Consider the following 21,688-nt stretch of genomic DNA (forward strand, 5'->3'; position numbering starts at 1 on the left):
CTGGATTATTCTGAAATTTTCTGGGAGGCAAAAGGCATATCTTAAGATATGAGGGACCTCTTCGAGAATAGAGAATTATCACAAAACATAACACAGAATCATCTGAAATGTTTCCGATTAATCTACATTATTGCCGAATATTCTTCACATTTCCATGTTCAAGGTTCCTGGAATATTGTGGAATGCCGAACACTCTCGAGTGCTTTGGCCTGTTCTAGAACCTTCTAATTCTAGTGTGCGATAGCACTATATAACTTTCTCGATCAGTCCACAACGATTGGAGATGTTCCGAAAGTCTCCCAAACATTCCAGATAATTGCTGAATATCTCACCGCATTTTGCAATGTTCCAGAGTGTTCCGGGATGTTCCACCTATTTCCAGATGATTCAGTCGAAGATTTGGATGTGATGAATTTTGAAACAATAAGAAACGAAATAGTACGGGAAGTAGCGCGGCATTTTTCTACAGAATGATCTTCATTTTCAGCAGACATTTGTCACCCTTAACATGCGAAATTTTCAAATAATATGTATCATGCAAAAAAGCATATTGTGATTTTTACCGAGATAAGAGCGTGAGTCAGCATCATTAATATGCTGCGAGCTCAATGATGACAAATAAACTTACTAACATTCAGTTGACGAAGATTTTTACATTTGGTATCACTAAAAATGACTGATGTGGAAAAAAGTAGGCATATATGGTCTGCTAGCTGTACGAAGCCAGGTCGCGACGTAAGTACCTACTAATCAACACTTTTGTTCTAAATAAAATGATGCTACCAAGTCCATCCTGTAGAATATCGAAAGCGATGTATAATATATTTGCATACATATTTTCCCAGTCATCCCTTCAAGGCAGCGGCGAAAGCAAAGCAATAGCTTTGGGCCTGAACAAAATTATTACTGATGATAGATGAGCGATTTGCCACAACGGGGACGGTCGAAACCAGCGGTTCGAAAAACTTTTTATAGGGAAACTTCTGATATATTGAATATTGCATTTGAAAAAATCGCACCGATCTCCGTCAATTTATGTATTTTCAATCTCACCTTGTTTTGAAAGCCATAATACTTTCGGAGAGAACGTAAAAAAGTTTTCTGAATATCAATGTACTTTATATTAACATCATTCCAAGAAGTAGTATATTATTCTGAAAATATCATATTTTGAGATTGTCAAAGCGGTTTGAATGGTTTTCATCCAATGAATGGAGTAGTACAAGAGAACATTTTCAAAAACAAGATTTTATCAACTTGCTGTCAAAAAAACTCAGTACTGAATTAAATCCGTGTTATTTCGTTGTGTAAAGTCATGAATCCAATATATTGCTTTGTTGACGACAGCACACTTGTCTCGTCATAACATGTGGAATCCAGGACATCGGCTACGGAGGTACCGACAGCAGGAGGTTGCATATCTTAAAGAAGATCCAGAAGTGATTTCGAATTGAAGTGAAAGTAACCAAATTCAATTCAATGCCACAAAAACCCATGCATCGGTTTTCTCCAAGAATATAAATGTCTCCGAACCGGATATAATGATGTCAAGTCAGACAATGCCGCTTTCTGCTTCGATGAGTTAGTTGGGGATTGAAATATATCTTGGCACAATCATGTCGCTGGAACTGCAAAGGCTGCTTCTCAAAAGCTTGGAACACTGTTCCAAACCACAGGAGCTTTTGTTGCTTTATAAAGCTTAGATCAGACTTTCTTTGGAGTATTGTTCTGATGTATGGAGGAGCTCCGCCCCTAAGCATACCGTGAAGCTGATGGATTCCATCCAGAAAAAAGCGATCCGTCTGAATAGAGACGCGAACATCACGTGCAACCTTGACAGCTTAGAATATCGAAGAAAGGTTGGAGATTTGTCTCTCTTCTATAGATACTTTCATGGAAATTTGCTACGCGATGTTTTTGAACAAGATAATTAAATTTACAATAGGGTTGCCGAAAATCAAAAACAACACTAACATGCCCGACTAGGTCAGTGGTTTGCACAAAGTCGTGGGTGCAACTAATTAAAAGAAAAACAATTATTTTCAAGTAAATGGGAAAGCGCCACCAATTTTTGTTGGCCAGTTAAAAATCGGAAAACTCCCCAGTTATTGGGGAAGCCCACTATTGAAATATTTAACTTCTCATAGAAGTAATAATTCTATTTGCAATGACTAAGGAAGTTTATTACAATAATAAAAAGAAGAAATACAGTGACTCCTCTGTTTGCCGATTCCTCACTTCAATTGCTAGATTACCACTATCATAATACATTCGCTAATATGTGCTAATATGTGACGTCACGTAAAAGCTTACACCACTCCTCTCAATGAGGTAACTTGTACATTTTATTATAGGAAATAAACAAACACCGGGTTCTTTATTCAAATAACTTAGTCTAAACTTAGCTGCTTTTCGGGTGCTCCTTTTTCGTAAGCTGCCAGGGAATGAATACTGATCCGGCAGTATCGGTGGATACGGATGTAGTAGGAATCTGTTAATATTCCCAGTGGTAATTATTAGTAAAGGTAACGATCAGGAAACTTCTTCAAGAGACTGATCTGGTAATCGATTTCAATTTCCCAAATTCAAGCTGATGCAAATACGCCTTTCTTAGGAATATTCTAACACCCTGAAGAAAAATATTCTCATGACAACATCGTAATCAGAAGGTAAGAACAATAAGGACAAAATTTATTATGAGTTCCATAGCTGAGTTGAACAAGGTTGTTTGAAAATACTGTACTAACCTCCTAATAATCGAGGGTGTTTCCAACACAAAACAGACAAAGATCGTCCTTTGAGAATTGAGAGAAAATACTGACTATTTGCCTTTTTTATAAAAATCCTGCTTTTGCAGCGGTGGTTTCCAATATTGTCCCAAAATACTCCAAACTTCACAATATCAAAAAGGAACCACCGTTGGCTGAAAATTCGAAAATCCCTTCTAGGTAGTTAACGAGCGAAATAATTCAACCAGGCAATCAGTTCATTCTGCAATTCACGATCGAAAAATATCTTTTCGCTAAAATTTCCGTCCTTATCCTCATGTCCTTGGGTGTGAGAAAAAAAAAGGAACACAACCTATTTACCGACCTAGTCGGTGTCATAGGCGGGTTAGAAAGGTTTTAAATATACATAAATTCGCATGTGGAAATGAATAAACTAACCGATTATTAAAAGTATAAATAAATTGTTTAATTTATAACAAAGCAAAATTGTATCGTAACAAATTGTGACTTGGCACATTTGATTCCACGAAAACAAATCAGAAATACGCGACGAACTCTGGCTGTTCCTCATTTTGAGGTAAGACTCAGTACACCTTGAACTTCACTGTTTGAAAACTCTTTCATCTGGAGAACTGCGTTTATGTGGAATAAACTTCCTGAGAACGTTTTCCCAAATGAATTTAATCTTCAGCGATTCAAATCCAATGTGAATAACTATTTTCGCACTACAGGAAACTCCTTAAGGAGTTCCTGTAGTGATTGTGTTTTTTACTTAAAAAATGATGGGATTAATTCATTTCAATGTTTTTTTTTCTTTTGAGAGCTTGTTTGGGAGCTTTATTGGTTACCACTCCATAGTCCCACAGTTTGTTCATTTCATTTAATGCACCATTGTTGCATGTTTAGTTGCAGAGTTATAACTTTTTGGAATTAGTATGGCAGCCTTCTTGTTTTACGCCATTTCGATTCACTTTTTCATTGTGTTTTGGATTTGGAGTGATCCCATTTTATTTTTCAGTAAATTTTCGTTTCGCTTCATTTTCGTAGTTAGTTTGCTTTCACAACTATTCACCTGTCATGACTGAATTTATTCTGTTGAGAAAGAGGTCGAATTTAGTGAGTATTTGAGTTCTTCTGGAGGTTTTATCTGTGGAGATGTTTATTCTAAAGCTTCGATATTTCCAAAAGACACGCATCCAAGAATAGTTAACCATTAACAGCGATAGCAACCAATACTCATACCCATACCTACTAGCTTTGTTCTGAAGTTGCGTTAACGTTAAAATACTCGTATTTCGATTTTCTTGAAAACTGATAAAAACATTGCAACTCCAACTCCACTAACTCATTCATCTCTAAATCCTAGTATATAGGTGCTTCTCACGTGTTAGATGCACACTAAGAGAGGATTTAATTCATCAGTTCGGACTTTCATTGTCTATTATGATATGAAATGATCAGAAATACCTCAAAGTATCAATGAAATTGAAAAGAATAGAAAAATAACAATTATATTCAGCAAAAAAAAGCCTAAATTACAATGAAATAAAATACAAGCAACATTTGAAAATTGAACAATCAACAAAAAATGAAAATAAACAAAGTTTTCAAGCCAAGTTACTTTACGACGTTTCGATTGTTAGCATCCCCAATCGTCTTCGGGTGTTGACTGGACTGGACTCCGAGAGATGACTATTTATAGGTGATTCGAGTGCTTTCACACATCCCCTCTTCCTTCCCCCTGATTCATTGTTTTTAGCGGGAGCTGACTGTTTGGCGGAAGTTGGTCGTATTCCGCTTGATTACAGGTTTCCATATGTTGCGTATCTCTACGCTAGCTTGGCTTAATGCGTTGTTGGACAACATATATGTCTTCTTCTCAATCGAGCGGGATTTAAATCCCTGGCTCTTTCTTGCTCTCTGCCTGTGATATAAGCCTAGTTAGAACTTTGAGTGGTGCGTTGCATGGTCGAGACTATTCTCGCTGCCGTGTTCTTCGATAAACTCCAATTCATATTTTAGCTTTTCAAGGTCACTAGCCACTTATCTCACCTCATGGAAATGCGAGGCGTTTTGAAACGGAAAAGGTCGTCGATAGCGTATTCTATCACGGCCATGTCTAAAGGATTCTCAGGAGTTTCCGCCATTTCAAAAACTTTTCTATTTCAGAACTGTATACTCTCCCTAAAAATTGGCAGATTCAGATCCCGTCTTATGTTGACGTTCCGTTTGTACCACGGAGCGTTTATTGCCATCCTTAGGATTTTATTCTAGGTCCGATCCAGTATATTGACCCCTGAGGCGTACTGTATCGCTGGTTCAAACATTGTCTTATGAAGTAGAACTTTGTTTTGAGGACTTAGCTTGCTCTTGCAATGACTGAGAAGAGAATATGGCTGTGCCATCCTCGCACTCGCTTTCGTCTTTACGGTTTGTTTGTGCTTGGCCCAGTTGAGTCTGCGGTCTATAGTAAGACCCAGATATTCTACCTGGTGGCTCCAGGCCCTGGATTGTCCTGCTAAGTGAACTCTTAGTTGCGGATGGGAATTTTGCCTACCCAGTGCTGTCGCTTGAGTGTTCAAAGGGTTCATCCGGATTTTCCAATCCAGGAACCATGTCTTTAGTGCTGCGATTGCAGTCTTCATGTGTGCAAGCCAGTGTCATCTGCATAGAGAGATACCTTTACGTGGTCGAATCTCGGGAGATCTCTAACATAGAGGTTGTAGAGAGTGGGTGAAAGGACTGCCCCTTGTGACACTCCAGTCTGTATTTGTCTTACCTGAGACCGGATGTTATTCAGTTTGACAGTGGAAGTTCGTTACTTCAGGTAGAACCCTATCCACTTGACTAGTCCCACTGGCAGGTTGAACCTAATCATTTTATGTAGAAGACCGAACGCGGTAGAAGGCCTTCGAAATGCCAAGTAGGTAGGAGTTGTCTGTCTTCGATCTCTTCGTCAAACCTGACCATAAAGCTCCCGTTAAATCCGATGAAGCGGAGAGAGGGCATAGGTGAAAGCACTTGAATGACCTATAAATAGTCATCTCTCACAGGAATAAGTCCACTCATCTCCCGAAGACGATTGTAGATACTAACAATTGAAAACTCGTGAAGTAATTTGGCTTGGAATCTTTCAATTTTTTTATTTTCATTACTTGTTAATTGTTTGAATTTCAATTGATGCTTGTATCTTATTTCAGAGTAATTTCAGTTTGCTCTGCTTGATATAATTGTTATTTTTCAGCCAATCTTTTTAATTTTATTGATTCTTTCAGGGATTTCAAATCATCATATATCAAATTGGAAGTTCAAACTAATGAAATGCACCGTGAAACAAACAAAATGGAGTATTTTCAAACAGTCCAACTGGGGCTCCCCCCGTGGGAGTAAAAGGAGCGCGTTTACAAATGAAAATAATTTTTTTATCGCTGTTTTTCCGTACCGCTGTATTTTCGGAAGCTGAAATTTTGTATGTAGGTTCATTTCATGTTGTAGATGTGTAATAAAAAATTATTTTCAAAGACTTCATCTGGGCGCACCCTGGGGATAAAAGGGGGTCGTTTACATATAAAAATTACCTTTTCATTACTGTTCTTTCATGCCCTTAGATTTCCGGTGGGTGAATTTATATTTTTTATCAGCATTGCACCCGTGCGTGCATCGGGGCGGCTCGCTTGTAAATGATAAATACTTTGTTGTCGCTCTGTTTCTCATTACCTTCTCATCACCAGTCTTTTTGAGTCTAATTGCCACAAGTGAAACGAAATATGTATTTATCGCATTGATACTCTGTCTCTCAGTGTTGTTTTTATGTATTTGGTTATTTACGGAAAAATCTGATGAATCAATAGCCTCGTCATCAAAGTGAGAGCCTTAAAAAATAGTATAGTTGTAAATGCGTTGGGTGTGTAACTTTTGTTGCAATTGTATTCCATCAAATTTGGAAATATATTGAGCCAAAGATGATGAAAAAACTCAGTGTAAATAACTGAGCATCTTTTTTCCCCAGTAACTTTCAAAATATTCGAAATTAAAATTATTCAGAATTCGAACAGACAGTATGTGAGTGTGGACAACCAAGTGAAATGTGATTTTCCAATCGAATCTCTGGACTTTCAACCGGGCATTCCAAAAGGCTTCAAGTCGCAGATGAGGGCCACTAAGAGACTATGTCATCACTTTCGCGGGCACAGAGCTGGCCTTTACTCTCCGGAGCTGCACCTGCTGAAGATGCAAGAAATGTCGCAGCCAAAACGTCCCAGGTGAGTTTTTGAATCCTTCACCTTCCATTCAACAATTTTGGGTGTAACTGAAGGGTCATTGCAGAAGTTAGTTTTTGAAAAGTGGAACAAAAAATATGCGAAACTCGCAAATGTACCGGATACTGATAATCCTTTAAATTATCGACCAATGTCTCTCACTCCTACTATTGCAAACATAATTGAAAAACCAGTTGAGAAAAGACTCAATGAATTTCTCCTCCATAACATCATAAGGAAAAAATTTGGATTCCAGAACAACAAGATCAACATGATGCATTATTCTCTTTCTTGTTTGAGGTGTATTCCAATATGAATGATGGAGATGCTGCTGCAGTAGTGTTTTGTGACCTTACAAACGCGTTTGACTGCGTTGAACATGAAATACTGTTACGTAAGCTGAATATCTATGGATGTAGAGGGATAACACTACGGTGGTTTGAGTCGTATCTCAATGGTCGCAGTCAGATTGTGAAAACGATTAAATGTTCAAACAGTATTGAAATAAATACTGGTGTACCACGGGGATTGGTTCTCGGTCCCATAATGTTCCTGTTGTATATATTAACTATGGTTATTAAAATATTTTCACGATTAAAAATCCGTTGAGATTTTTGAGGTCGTTAAATACAAATCTGGGGTCGGATTATCAATGTCATAACTCATAGTAGATTATAGGTCTTTGGAAGACCAAAGGTCTCATAATACCGAATAAATAACAATTAATTGTCAAAGATCAGAAGTTAAATTTGCAAGACCCTTCATTACATTGTGTAGCGTTCCTATATTTGAAGTGAATGTTTGAAGTAAAAATCATATATTGCAATGTTTATATGAAAGTAGGTGTTTCGAAAATCTGTTTACTTTTGAGTAATTCAATGTTAATCAGAAGACGTAATTTTTTCGTGAGGATTTTTTTCCAGTTTGCATCTGAGAGTTACTTTTATACATGATCCACACATTTTTCTGAAGATTTAATTTCAAAATAATTGTTTTTTTCCTTTTTCTTTTGAAGATTTACACATTTACTATAACTATCTTTTCCAAAACCTATTCTCTCCTGTAAATATAACCCTTTCTATTCTTCTATTATCATTAATACCAACCCTTTTCGTAATAAGTGCTTCTGAAACCAGTCTCATCAATCAAACACTGAACGTAATCACTCCCATCTCTCGATTGTTATGAATGAGGTCAAAAAGAAATCTGACGGTTCTTTGATTTCATTTCGGCAGATCCAGGCACGGAGATTGCTCTGCCGTCATTACTACCCCGAAGGAGGGTGGGGATGGGTAGTCGCCGTATGTGCTCTGCTCGTCCACGTTATCAATCATGGGGTACAACTCTCCTGCTCGCAACTGGTGGCTCCTGCGGCATTCAAGTTCCATGTTCATCCGGTGTATCCTGCAGGTGAGTATTGACAGTTTGTTACGATTCGAATTGGAAGATGTGGAAAATGTTTTATAACCATCGGAAGGCTTTATCGAGTACTGTGATTGTTGAAACTCCTTGATTTATTAAAATCAGATTTTCACTGAACAGTTTACAAAATCGCAGCACGTGTTATACTATACAACAGCTTCACAAGGCGTTAACAAAATTTCACTCAATCAGTGATTTATAGTATACTAGTACTATGTTGCTGTATCGCTGCTGTTCCATTATTTTGACAGAATCAGAATCAACGAACTTGGGCGTGCGCAGCGTTATAGAACACTGCTTTCAAAAAATTGTTCTGCAGCGCCATCTACTGGCGAGTTACAAAAAAATTTATAGCCTGAAAATCTTCTCTATGAAAAATTACTCATACATGTCAAATTTCATCACGATCGGTTGAGCGATGTAGAAGTTTATCACTTACCAACCAAGCAACCAACCAACAAATATCCATTTTTATAAGTATATTAGGTTACGTAGCAAGTTGGATGAGACGCCTCTTACCCACGAGCGAAAAATTGTAAGCACGAGGCTTTAGCCAAGTGCATTAATTCGTGAGTGGACGTAATTGGCCTTATCCTCTAGGTGCATACTATACTTTTTCTACGACTGGTACAATGTATTTGTTTGAGATTTTAGCTTTGGATAATAAACTCTTTCAATCAGTCACAACTGACACGCGTTACCACTGAGCTACTCTGGCGATTACCAATGTGATGTCTGATTGTGATATGAGTAGTAAACATAATTGATTCCACTTTTAGAATGAATAAATAAATTTGAAGAGTTTTAAAAATATAATAATATCAGATACAAGTGTCTACACGTATTTTCTGGCCTGTTGAATATTTTCAAATCGTTTTGCTTGGCTGTTATAGTTCATAGAATTAACGGAAGTAGGCTTTGCTTCAGAGCGGTCTGGCAAAGGAAATATGATTGGCTGTTGGCTGGTGATGTTGAATAATTCAGTTTTAACCTTCATGTTGTGTCTCAGTATTTCAAAAAGTTCATCAAAAATGAATAGATGGAAAAAGCGGAGTTGTGTTACCTTCGAAAACAAATATTTGTCATCTGGGCCTTCCTTAATGAATTGAATTATTTGTTCAGTGATAAGCATCGACGATTCTTCCGATTTATAACCATCAGATTTGCCTTTCAGGGAGGCACGTAATTGGAAATAATTGCTGACGTCGACGATCATTTCAAAGTTTTTGTTAAATCTTCGAAATAAACGAAAAGGACGTATTCGGAACACGAAGATATGTTTTTTTTGTTTGATGGCGGTTGACAATGTTTCGTGGTGTATTTCATCAGTTCGGACTTCCATTGTCTAATATAATATAAATTGATTTGATAACACTGAGAAAAAAACCAAAATAGATTAACCGAAAATAACAATTTTTTTATGCTTATAAAACATTATTTATAAAATTATTACAATGTGTTAAAACAACGATAAAAATAAAATAAATACAACAATAAAAATTAATTGGGGCTCCGGGGCGACTTCATTGATTCCAGTGGCGCATTTGCTTTTTCAGCTGCAGGAAAACCCGGAAAAACCTGCAGCACCACATCATCTGAAGATCTTGATCTAACAATGTCCTCTCTCTCATAAAACAAAATGTAGGGTGTCTCCAGAGGCTCCAATAAATTCAATGCATCGCCAGAACACTTCGTGACACGACTATCGTCAAACTTAAACCAGTCCGTTTCTTCTTTGACCAAGGCGTAATAATGACCACATTCAACGCCAGAACCACAGTGAACAATGACTGCATGAATATTATAACAGTGGTCTGCTAGGTTGAAATGTTCATCTATTTCGAACCTTCCAAAGAGTTTTTTGCTTCCGTTAGAGGTTGAGTCTTGCTTGAAAATCATCAGTGTTATTAGTAGATTGACTGGTGCCTCAGCTATACTTGTTTGCAATTATCTGTAATCTGTAATGAACAGTGGATTCAGTGCATTTCTAGATCGAATTTAACAAAAAGTTAATTGAAAAAGTTGTGTCTACGGCAATTTTATATCCATATGCCAACTTTTATGCAACTAGGATGAAGTTAACGTTTTGCTTATTTTTGACAGATATCCCCTTTATTTTAAAAAACAAGTTCGGTTAATTGTCATCAATTCGTGTATACATAACAAACTCATCATGTAGTTTAAGTTTTCTGATACATTTTTACTTATACGGACATTTTTAGAGAGGCATGAAAAATGTGCTAGAAAAATTTCAGCATGACTAGTGCAAAGTTTCAATCACTTGGTTATTTTCTTAAACAAACGTCAGTATCTTCAATTTTGAAAAAGCAAACACAACTCAAAAACTGCAATAAGTATTAATAAAATGACTATGGTTGAAATTACAAATTTTTTATGAACGGCATCCAGGAAAAAATGTTCAACATACTACTGTGTCAAGGATAATGTCGAAATTCAGAGAAACAGGATCCGTAGCAAATCAATTTATGAAAAAGCACACTCCAAGTAAATATGATGAGGAGACCCAACTTAACATTTGTTCAAAAGTTATTGAACACGGGCAAACGAGCATAACCGATATTATAAAAAATACCGATTACAAGAAAGATAAAGTTTCGGTATAAAATTCAATGGACAGATGAGGCAACGTTCTCTTCAAATGGAACGGTAAGTTCTCAGAATTGCCGATGGTGGGCCCAAGAAAATCCCAATTTCACAGTTGAGTGTGGTGATCAGTATTCCTTTAAAACTAATTTATGGTGTGGGATACTTAACGACCAAATAATTGGGCAATTTTTCTTTAGGGAAAGTTTATCATCTGTCGGTTATCTCAACATTAAATAATGAGGTTAGTGAAGTTTCAGATAATATGCCTTTAAATATTAAATACGACCTATGGTATCAGCTTGATGGCGCACCAATACATCACACGGTTCCTGTCCCTCCAACAAATGTTCAGAGGAAAAGTTATTGGACGTAACTGAGAACATTATTGGCCACCAAGATCACCCGACTTGACGCCTTTAGACTTTCTCTTGTGGGGTTATCTGAAACGAAAAGTATACCGAAGTAGACCATTTACTGACATTTAACATGTGGAAAATACCATTCGCGAGTGCTGTGCAAATATAAATCCCAGATTTATTAAAAATGCAGTGACAGATGTCAGTAGAAGATCCATAATTTGTATTGAACATGCAGGACGACATACTGAAAAGTAGGCTATAAGTGTTTGACAACCTCATTTAGATCAATAAGTAATTTTTTGTACCCATTTGTATTTTCTATGATATTATTGTTGTTTAAAATTTATAATAATAATAATAGTTCTATCGAAATTATTTGCATTTTTTTTTAGTTGCCTCTGCTTTTTCGAAATCAAAGTTTTGTTTAAGAAAATAGCCAAGTCATTGAAACTTTGCACCAGTCATGTCAAAATTTTTATAACAAATTTTTAATTTCTCTCTAAAAATGTCCGTATGAGTAAAAATGTATCAGAAAAGTTAAACTCCATGATGAGTTTGTTATGTACACATGAATTGGTGACAATTAACCGAACTTGTTTTTTAAAATGAAGGGGATATCTGTCAAAAATAAGCAAAACGTTAACTTCATCCTAGTTGCATGAAATTTGGCATATGGATATAAAATTGCCTTAGACACAGCTTTTTCAAGTAACTTTTTGTTGAATTCGATCTAGAAATGCACTTTTTCAATTTTTTTCAAAAAAAAAGTTGAATTTGACAAACACTGAACGTCAGTGGGTCGCAGTTGGCCGCATCATTTCAAGTTAAATTTAAAGCACAAACAAGTGCCGAAGTTAAACTTCCACAGGATAAGGGATCAACGTGACTGCAGAGCCCTCCAGAATAGTTGTGTTAATCGTTGATTTTTTCATAAAAAGTTTAAGAAACGTAATATGTGGAGAAAGAAGTAGATAGCTAGAAAGTATTTCAGTATTTCACAGAGTGTCCGTTTCACAAACACAATAAAATATGTACGTAATCACCAATTTCCTCTTTAATTTGATGTTTGGGAGACATACCGAACTCATAATCAAACACGCTTCTAGAATGCTATTAGGTGAGGAGATGAAATGAAGATTCCATTTCGGAAAAGGATTCTTAAGTAATTGCCTCTTTTTAAGGAATGTTCTCATTCGTGAAAGAGTTCAATAAATTTTCTTTAATTTAATGGGATCGTCCAGATATTTTGCAACATAATCTACGATGATGTGTAATCTACGAAGAACAATATTCATATATTGTTTCCTCAGAAATACGTCCGCTATACTGTGAATCACTTTGTTTTTACGATCCTCCTGCATAACTTAGATTTCCAAATTTCAGTTGTTTTTTGTAATAATATTCACTCTCATTCGTATTTGATTTTCAGTCGACGGTTTCATGAGATTCCCTGTATTATGGGATTTTTTATTGGACCGAACGATTTGACTTACTTTTTTCTTAGGACAAAACACAAGCACTACAGAAAAATTCTTGAGGCGCTCTAAGAGCGGTGTCTGTGCGAAAGTAGCGATTCACGTTGGATATGAATCGCTGGAGATTGAATCCATTTGGAAACACGTCTTCAGGAAGTTTATTCCACAATAACACAGGTCTCCAACTTAAAGAGTCCTTGAAAAGTGAAGTTCGAGTGTACTGAGTTGAACCCCCATATATTTCTCTAGGTTTAAAACCCTATGTCTTTCTCTAGGTGCGTTTGGCCAGCACCAGTGCTACTTCTGCCTATCTTTCAACTCTTTCCACATGCTGGTTTCACGACAGCCTGGGATCCAGTATCACTGAATCCCAGTTGGTAGACTGGTGACTTTCATCTAAGATTGAAGAATCTTGCTGTAGCTCTTCTAGGCAGTATATTTTATCATTCAGTACCAATTCGTTATATCTTATGGTTGCTTCGATTTCATTCTGTTCCACTTCATTAAAATACTGAAGCAAAAATTTAACTTCTGGTGAATAAATCGACGAAGATGATAAATCACCTAACAACTGTGTTACAAGCAAACGGCGGCGACAGAAAAGACATAATCCACGCTACGTGTCCAAAGGAGGAGAAGAGAAACACCAGTAAAGATCAATCCCAAGGCAGTGACTATCTGCCAAACATAGAAGGAGAAAATTAACACCGTCTTCAAGCCAATGAAGAAAATATCGGAGTCTCTGAGATCGGCAAAATACAGCAGAGATCCACTCAAATCAGTGAGAGTTTACAGGATTCCTTGTAACTGTGATAAAGTTTATATTGGTCAGACGAAAATAATAATTTCCACCTTCTTAGTTGAGCACAAGCAGAGTTGTCGATTGAGACACACCGAGAAGTCTGCAGTCGCTGAACATGCACCGTCCTACGAGGAACATAAGATCCTTTTCAAAAATACTTAGAGGCTAGCAACGTCCAATAATTTTTCAACAAGAATGTATTCAGAAGCCATAGAAATACACAAACACCAAGAGAACTTCAAAAGAAAGGAAGAGAGAACATATCTACCAAAGATGTGGCACCCAGCATTGAAAGGCGCCAAAACGAAGCCATGTCACCCAAATCGCGTGAGAAGTATGAGGGAACACGCCATTGCAGAAAGTACGCGGAAAATCATCACTATAAATGACATAGCAGAAAACAGAGCTTCAGTTTCAGTTGATACTTCAAGAAGAGTACGCCACTGAAGATGACTGCCGTAGTTGTAGTAGAAACGTTTGGAGATTATAATCAAATAAGCCCACGGCAAAACCCGGAAATCAAACAAAACATAGACGCCAGCCGCGAATGCCTACATTTCTATAATAACGTTCTCGTTTGGCTAACTCAAGTTGACTGACTAATTACAAATCATAGATACCCGGGCCGCCGGAGCTGCCGTGTTTTTCCACTCATTTCAATAGTGGTATCTGGAATTTCTTACTGAGAACATATTATCTTGTTTGAAATTTGATCAATTCATCGTTGAGAGAGTATTCGACCCGCCTTGAATATATTGAGTGCAAATGAAGTTTCATTACTCAACTGCATTTTTTGCAGTATCGTAAGGTCCGAGTAAATATTGATATAAACGGCGACCATTACGTTGAATCTGACACTTTGTTACTTTAATTTATACCGGCAATAAATAACGATACCAAATATAGGTTAATTGTGAACATGTTAATTTCATTTAAGCACTTGGTAACACACCATACATCAAAATATAATTGAGAATTCGTGCAATGGTGAAATGTGCGTTTTATAAATACGTTTATTCAAAGAATTGATAATAATCTAATAATAATAATGATAATATGTCTTTATTCATCGTGACCTGATGTCACATGGAAGAGTGGAATGTCTCTTGGTAAGAGTTATTATTATTACTTCATACTAAAAATATGATAAATTTACCTTAAATACCTAAATGACTACTCAATTGAATATAACAAAATTTCTTGTTTGATGACAAGCCACAGAAATAGAGTATCTCTAAATGATTTAAAAAATGAATCGACTCCAGGCCCTGATGAATTAAATAGCACTTCACTTAAATCTGTTGAGTATTTCATAGCGAAACCCTTGACCCATATCTTCAATAATTGTTCAACATCTGGTATATTTCCATCAATTCTCAAAATTTATAATGTCATACCAGTATAGAAGAATGGAGATAAAGAATGTATTGACAATTATAGACCAATATCATTGACAAGTAATATTAGTAAAGTGTTCGAAAAATGTATAAAAATAATAATAATAATAGGCCTTTGCTTTGAACTTTTCCGAAGTTACTTAAGAAACAGAAAACAGTTCCTGAAAATAAATGAATATAAGAGTAACCAACAAATAACAATATATGGTGTTCCTCAAGGCACGGTTTTAGGACCTGTCCTTTTTTTGATTTACATTAATGATCCACTAAATACAAATCTTGATGGTGATCTATATTCGAATGCAGATGACACTGTATATATAGTGGATGGAGATAACTGGGATGAGACCATATCGAAGGCTGAAGTTGGCATGTCAATTTTGAAACATAACTTGAGTTATGACTTGCTCACACTCAATATCACAAAAACTAAATTCATGACATTTTCAAGTAGTGAAAAATATCAACCAACATTTGATGAAATAGAAACTCATAGTTCGAAATGTTTACAGAAACATTTTCAAAAACGCAATTGCACTCTTAAATTAAGCAGAACCCCACAAATGAATTAGTTAGGAATCTATATAGATTGTTGCCTGAAGTGAAAAAAATATTCAATTGAATTAACAAAAAAAATAAGGAAAAGTCTCTATAAGTTCAAACTTCTGAGAAGTAAAAACACTATTGATGTTTTATCATGCATTATTTTCCAATATCATGACCTACTGAATCATAGCCTGGGGTGGTGCATATGAAAATTCGGTAAAATATGTCAAGTTTATTCATAAATATGCCATAAAAATAATTTTTTTGAATCTCTTCAGATTTCCATCGAAAGTTTTATTCAGAAAATATTCCATTTCAAATATCAGACAAATAAATATTTCATAAAATCAGTACCATCTATATGAAAAAACATTTTGCAAATACTGACATAATAGAACATAAGTATGATACAAGATCAAAGACCAATAAATGCTTTCAAATTGCTAAATGTGGTCTACATTTAATGCAACAACACTGCATATGTATTGATATTGTGAAATTTACAATATAATTTCACGAGAAAGTTGAGAACAACAGCATTTAAAAAACATTACACAATTGGATATTAGATAATAGTGAAAAAATTGAAAATGTGCTCACATTGAAATAGTTCAGTTCAACAGATAATTTATTTCACCCTCTTTCATTATAAAATACTATTATTGATACAGTTTTCATTTTCTATATATTGTTTCATGAACAATATATATTAACAGTTAACATTATCTTTATTTTTCAACTAACCCAGTCAAACACAAGTGTTTAACTTCGCAGACTGTGGTAAAATTTTATACATGTAATTACAATTTCTTCAATACTCATAGACATTCATTTGATATTGTACATTTGTTAATAAATTTCAGTTTGAAAAAAAACGAATTGAATCTTGGTGTACCTACCTAATGGTAGACACTCATATAAAATGTAATTTACACATTAGGAAGTTAGTTCAAACAATTAGAAAGAAAAACATCTTCTAATGCTTTAATGCGCATTAGCTTGGGGAGGGGCCTATATTAATATTATAAAGAATGTTGAAGTAATTAAAAAATGGTTTGTGAAAGTAATATTCAGAAAACCAAATATCTACCCATCAGATGACCTCCACAATCTTGGCAATATCTTAGATGTGAAACAAATATTTTATTTGACATTAGCTGCTGATCAGAAAACTAAACCGGAGCAAAATATTTCTAGATTACTCCTACACCACTAGGTCAGAAAAAATTATCATTTCGGTTTCACATGTGACTGAAACTATAGCCCAGAGAAGTAGATATATAACGATCTGCCAATTGAATAACAAATCAGTGAGACGCATTTCTTTATTATATATCCCCCCAAATATCGATCAATTCAATCCTTATTTGTATTGAATATTGGAATTCGAAAAGAAACAAGCAAGAAACTCTTTGGAAGGTTCGAAATAGATGAACATTTCAATCTAGCAAACCACTATTATAATATTCATGCAGTCATTGTTCACTGTGGTTGAATTTGGTCATTATTAAGCCTTGGTCACAGATGAAGCAGACGGGCTTAAGTTTGACGATAGTCGTGTCACGAAGTGTTCTGACGATGCATTGAATTTATTGGAGCTCCTGGAGACACTCTACATTTTGTTTTATAAGAGAGAGGACATTGGTAGATCAAGATCTTCAGATGATGTGGTGCTGCAAGTTTTTCCGGGTTTTCCTGCAGCTGGAAAAGCATATGCGCCACAGGAATCAATAAAGTCGCCCCGGAGCGCCAATTCATTTTTATTTTTGTTTTTATTTTTATCGTTGTTTTTCTGATAAACTGCCTGTTATAACTCTTATTTATATCATTATTCTTAAAAAAAAAACACAAATACTACAAAAATCCTTGAGGCGCTTTTAAAGTGGTGGTTGTGTGAATGTAGTTATTCACGTTGAATTTGAATCGCTGGAGATTCAATTCAGTTGGAAAAACGTTCTCAGGAAGTTTATTCCATATAAAGGCAGTTCTCCAAATGGAAGAGTTCTTCAACAGTGAATTTCGAGGGGTACTGAGTTGAACCCCAAAACGATGAGCAGCCACAGTCCGTCGCGTATTTGTTAAATGTACCGCTCTTGGTGTAACCAATTGTGCTAAGTCACTCAAACACTTCCCGTGCAAGTATCTATAATAGAGAGACAATTCTCCAACCTTTCGTCGATGTTTCAGACTATCAAGCTGGGGCCGCACTTCAGGAAGGTTGGTAGGATGGTGAATAATATATAGCTGCCCATGATACTTTAACCATAAAGATAAACCCACGCGCATCGTATCTTCTATCTCTCTTCCTCCTCTGACGTAAGCGCGTGACAAAACGAGCGATCGAGAATGGCGAATCGCGCTGTGAAATGTGGTGAGATGTGAATGCTGTCGTTGTGTTTAGTTTCCTTGCGTGTTTCTGTGTATCAAATATACGTCAAATATTTGAAAACAAAACAATGAACAATGGTTTACTGTGCAGTTACCGGTTGTACAAATAATAACAAAAAAACTAAAAACAATTCAACTAGCTACCGATACTGAAGGAAACACCAGTTTCAAGAATCCAGTTAACGACAAAGACATTCACATATTTGCAGACGCCCCACATATGATTAAACTTTTAAGGAATCATTTTCTTGACAGTGGATATCTTTTAAACGGAAAAATTATCAATTCCAAACCAGTTGTAAGACTTATTGCAAAATACTAAAAATTTGGACTTGAATATTGCCCATAAGCTTAACGCAGATTTATTAATTGTAAAAGGTAACTACCATTTGAAATTAAGATTTTGTTTGTGTATATCATGAGGTCATGAACTTATTATATTATAATTCCAATTGATTTTTAGGTGCTCAAAGGCAGAAAGTAAAATATGCTTCTAAGTTGTTTTCGCATACAATTTCAAAAGCGATGTCTAGATTGGGTATGCTGAGCATTTACAAAACAGAAAATAACTGGCTTGAGTGCTCTAACTTTTTTAAAATTGTCAATGACTGGTTTGACGTTTTTAACTCGCAAATACCACATGCAGATTCACGAAATCGAGTTAAAGGTAAAAATAACAATATTCTATTCTAAACTACTTATTTAATACATTTTAAAATCAATATTCTAGGGTATGGTCTGGCTTTACAAGAACAAAACGAAATTTTGGAAAAAATGAAAAATATGGTTAAAGATATGAGAAAGATTGGGTCAAATACTTTACTACCGTTTCAGAAAGGGATTATTATAAGTATAGAATCCTTGCAAAAGCTTTTTTTTGACCTCAAAGAAGAATTTGGTGTCAAATATTTATTGACGTACCGGCTTAACCAGGACCCACTTGAAGGATTTTTTTTCTATTATGAGAGCAATTGGTGGTCTGCATGACCACCCAAATGCCCTTCAATTCAAATATCAGCTAAGAAATTATTTGGTGGGCAGAAATGATAATGTAATATCTAAATCCGCAAATATTGAAGAGGAACTTGACATTGTAACTAACCAACCAACCACTTCTGCAAATATTGTAAATGAGGCCAAGAACTCAGTAATGCAGCTGGTATTAAGAGGATTTTATTTCATTTATTAAATTTGGTTTCATTTTGATTTATTTTCTTTCTTCAAAATTAATTTTGAATAAAAAATTGTACTTTTAGGCTCTTACCGGAGAAATGCTTAGTGCTTTAGATTTATCTGAAGACGATGAAAATGAGAAGGACATATTTGAAAAAAATATACTCGATACAAAGGAAGAGTTAAGGTGGGACGGATTGGAAAATTTGGCAGGTTTTATCGCATTTAAGTTGAGAAACAAAGAAAAACTTGGTTCTATCCCCGATTCCAATGAGATTTCTTTTTCCTGGGTCAACCATTTAACAGAAGGTGGTTTACAGAAACCTAGTGAAGAGTTTTTATCCAAATGTAATGAGCTAGACCATATATTCACCAAATATAATGGAGAATCTTTGAAAATTGAAAAAAATTATCTTGTAAATTCAAATAAATTAGCGGAAAGTGTCCAGTTAAGCAATGCAGCAAAAAATTTATTTTTTAGGTGCAAAATGTTTTTTAGAATAAGAATTTTGAACAGAAATATTGAAGAAATATCTAGTATGAGAAAACGCAAAATGACCAAAATTGTAAATTAATTAAATTAAATTATATTCTTAGACTAGACCATTCACTTGTAAAATTTACTTTGTGTAAAATTGAGATATTCCCATTGATAAATAAATAAACATTTAAAAAAATATTGTGTATTTGTGTCGTTTATATAATATTATGTTGATGTCTTCCCATTTTAGACTGATTTTTCCATTATTACATTCAATCTCATAAAATTATCGGTTACAAAATAGTTACAATGTTGTAAAAATCGTCGAAATTAATCCAAATTGCATATAAAATCCATGCTTCGCTGAGGCGTACTAATGCATTTTGTCACGCGATGACGTCGTGCGCGCAGAGGTCCAATTCTCGTCGCCCAATTGATCATATCTTTATGGTTATAGTATCATGATAGCTGCCTGGCGAACATCCTGCTATTTATAAACATGAGTAACAGAACGACGCTAGCCGCAGTGGCCCCCACTACCACCTAACCTCCAGAAACCATCCGAAGGTACGCCAGGCGTCTATACAACCTAATCAGTCGTGTTTGATATTCCAGTCGGGTAGCCTAGCTGTGGAAGAGAGCGTAATAAGTTCTGTGTACAAAAGAAGGGAATTTGGGACCCATCAGACCCATTAAGGAAAAATTTGCACTTCTGGAAAAAGAAATCAGCTCCGAAGAAGATCCGGATATATGTTTCTCCAAGAGTTAACTTCCTTATATGCGGGAATTAAGCCCAGGCCATAGTCTGAGTCCGTGGGAAAATTCAAGACCTTATCTTGAATGAATATGAAAAAAGAAATTTGTCTGTGGGAGCCCCTCAATTTGGCTACGAGTATGATAGTCGTACCCAGTACTTATCATTGTCAAATTCTACTGATGTTTCATGCTTTTCAATGGAACAACAATCATTAGATTCGTATGGTGGAAAATCTACAACTCTTTTTTTTTCATAATATGTAACTCTTTTCTTAAACGTTCATGTTCTAATATTTAGTTTCAATGATTTTTTTATGTATTAAAGAGAGGCATGATTGTTACTTTTCCGCTGTCAGTTAGATACTGGCTTCTTTTTACTGCATCCAGGATGCATTACCCCTCCACCATCCACCTTTACCCTCCAAGCGACCATCTAGCGTCCTGCAGTGCGGCCCTGGGTTCAAGGTTGCAAGTGTTGTTCGTCTCCAATCAGGCGGATGGCACTTTTCTGGATGGAATCCAGCAGCTTCAGGTATGTTTAGGGGCGGAGTTCCATACATGAGAACAATACTTCAAAGAAGGTCTGATCTGAGATGTATAAATCATCAAAAGTTGCTGAGTCGTGTACAGTTTTCTGGTTCGGAACAGTATTCCAAGCTTTTGAGAAGCATCTTTTGCAATTCCAGCATATGAAAATAAGAGGAATTGCTATTATCAAAGGGATTCAATTTGTATGGAATGCCCAGGATATGAATCTGTATATGCCTTTTGTTTAAGTCAGAACAAAAAGGTGACGTTTCTGTTCCACATTGATAATTTTTCAATGGTCTTGGCAATGCTAACTTTGTTCGTAAGTGTCTATATCATTCTTTAGCGGTATTGATAGACTTCCAACTACCATGTCTCTTTAAATTTGTGATGGTTTCACCATTTTCAGCAATTAACGTCCCAAAACTGTGAATATCATCCAACTTTAACAACCATTCATTTTGAGAAATATTACTGGAGTTTTTTTCCAACACCACACCGTTATTTCAACACCTCGACACGTGTTTCGATTACCAAGTGATCATCTTCAAGAGGAAGATCTTCCTCTTGAATAACAGTTTGGTGTTGGGAAAATACTCCAGCAATATTCATTAATACACCGAAGGTTCCAAACAGTGCATCATAAATCCATTTTGAGAACAAATCATAAACGTTTTCCTACATGGTCTTCGATTTTTCAGGCAATTATTGTGCTGTAGCAGCAGCTGCTGCCCTGGAAATTCCATGATGCATTTTCAAAACTGAC

The 21,688-nt window shown here is 35.7% G+C and overlaps 1 protein-coding gene and 1 long non-coding RNA gene across 3 annotated transcripts in view; both read left to right on the top strand.

The window, feature by feature from the left end:
• The window catches only part of LOC111517964 (monocarboxylate transporter 12), a 502,474-nt gene that overhangs the window by 244,165 nt on the left and 236,621 nt on the right, over positions 1-21,688 (top strand). The gene's annotated exons all lie outside the window — the stretch shown is intronic.
• LOC141485472 (uncharacterized) lies at positions 18,150-19,831 on the top strand. 2 transcript variants are annotated; one of them, XR_012467232.1, is made up of 4 exons: positions 18,150-18,362; positions 18,448-18,651; positions 18,715-19,143; positions 19,241-19,830. It is a non-coding gene; the product is annotated as an uncharacterized lncRNA (long non-coding RNA). The 2 variants fall into 2 exon arrangements; XR_012467231.1 differs by having other exon boundaries at positions 18,152-18,362; positions 18,715-19,831.

Source organism: Leptinotarsa decemlineata, unplaced genomic scaffold (assembly GCF_025532065.1).
Source record: "Leptinotarsa decemlineata unplaced genomic scaffold, Ldec_3_MD MMD2_tig00026328_RagTag_RagTag, whole genome shotgun sequence".
NCBI classification, from domain to species: domain Eukaryota; kingdom Metazoa; phylum Arthropoda; class Insecta; order Coleoptera; family Chrysomelidae; genus Leptinotarsa; species Leptinotarsa decemlineata.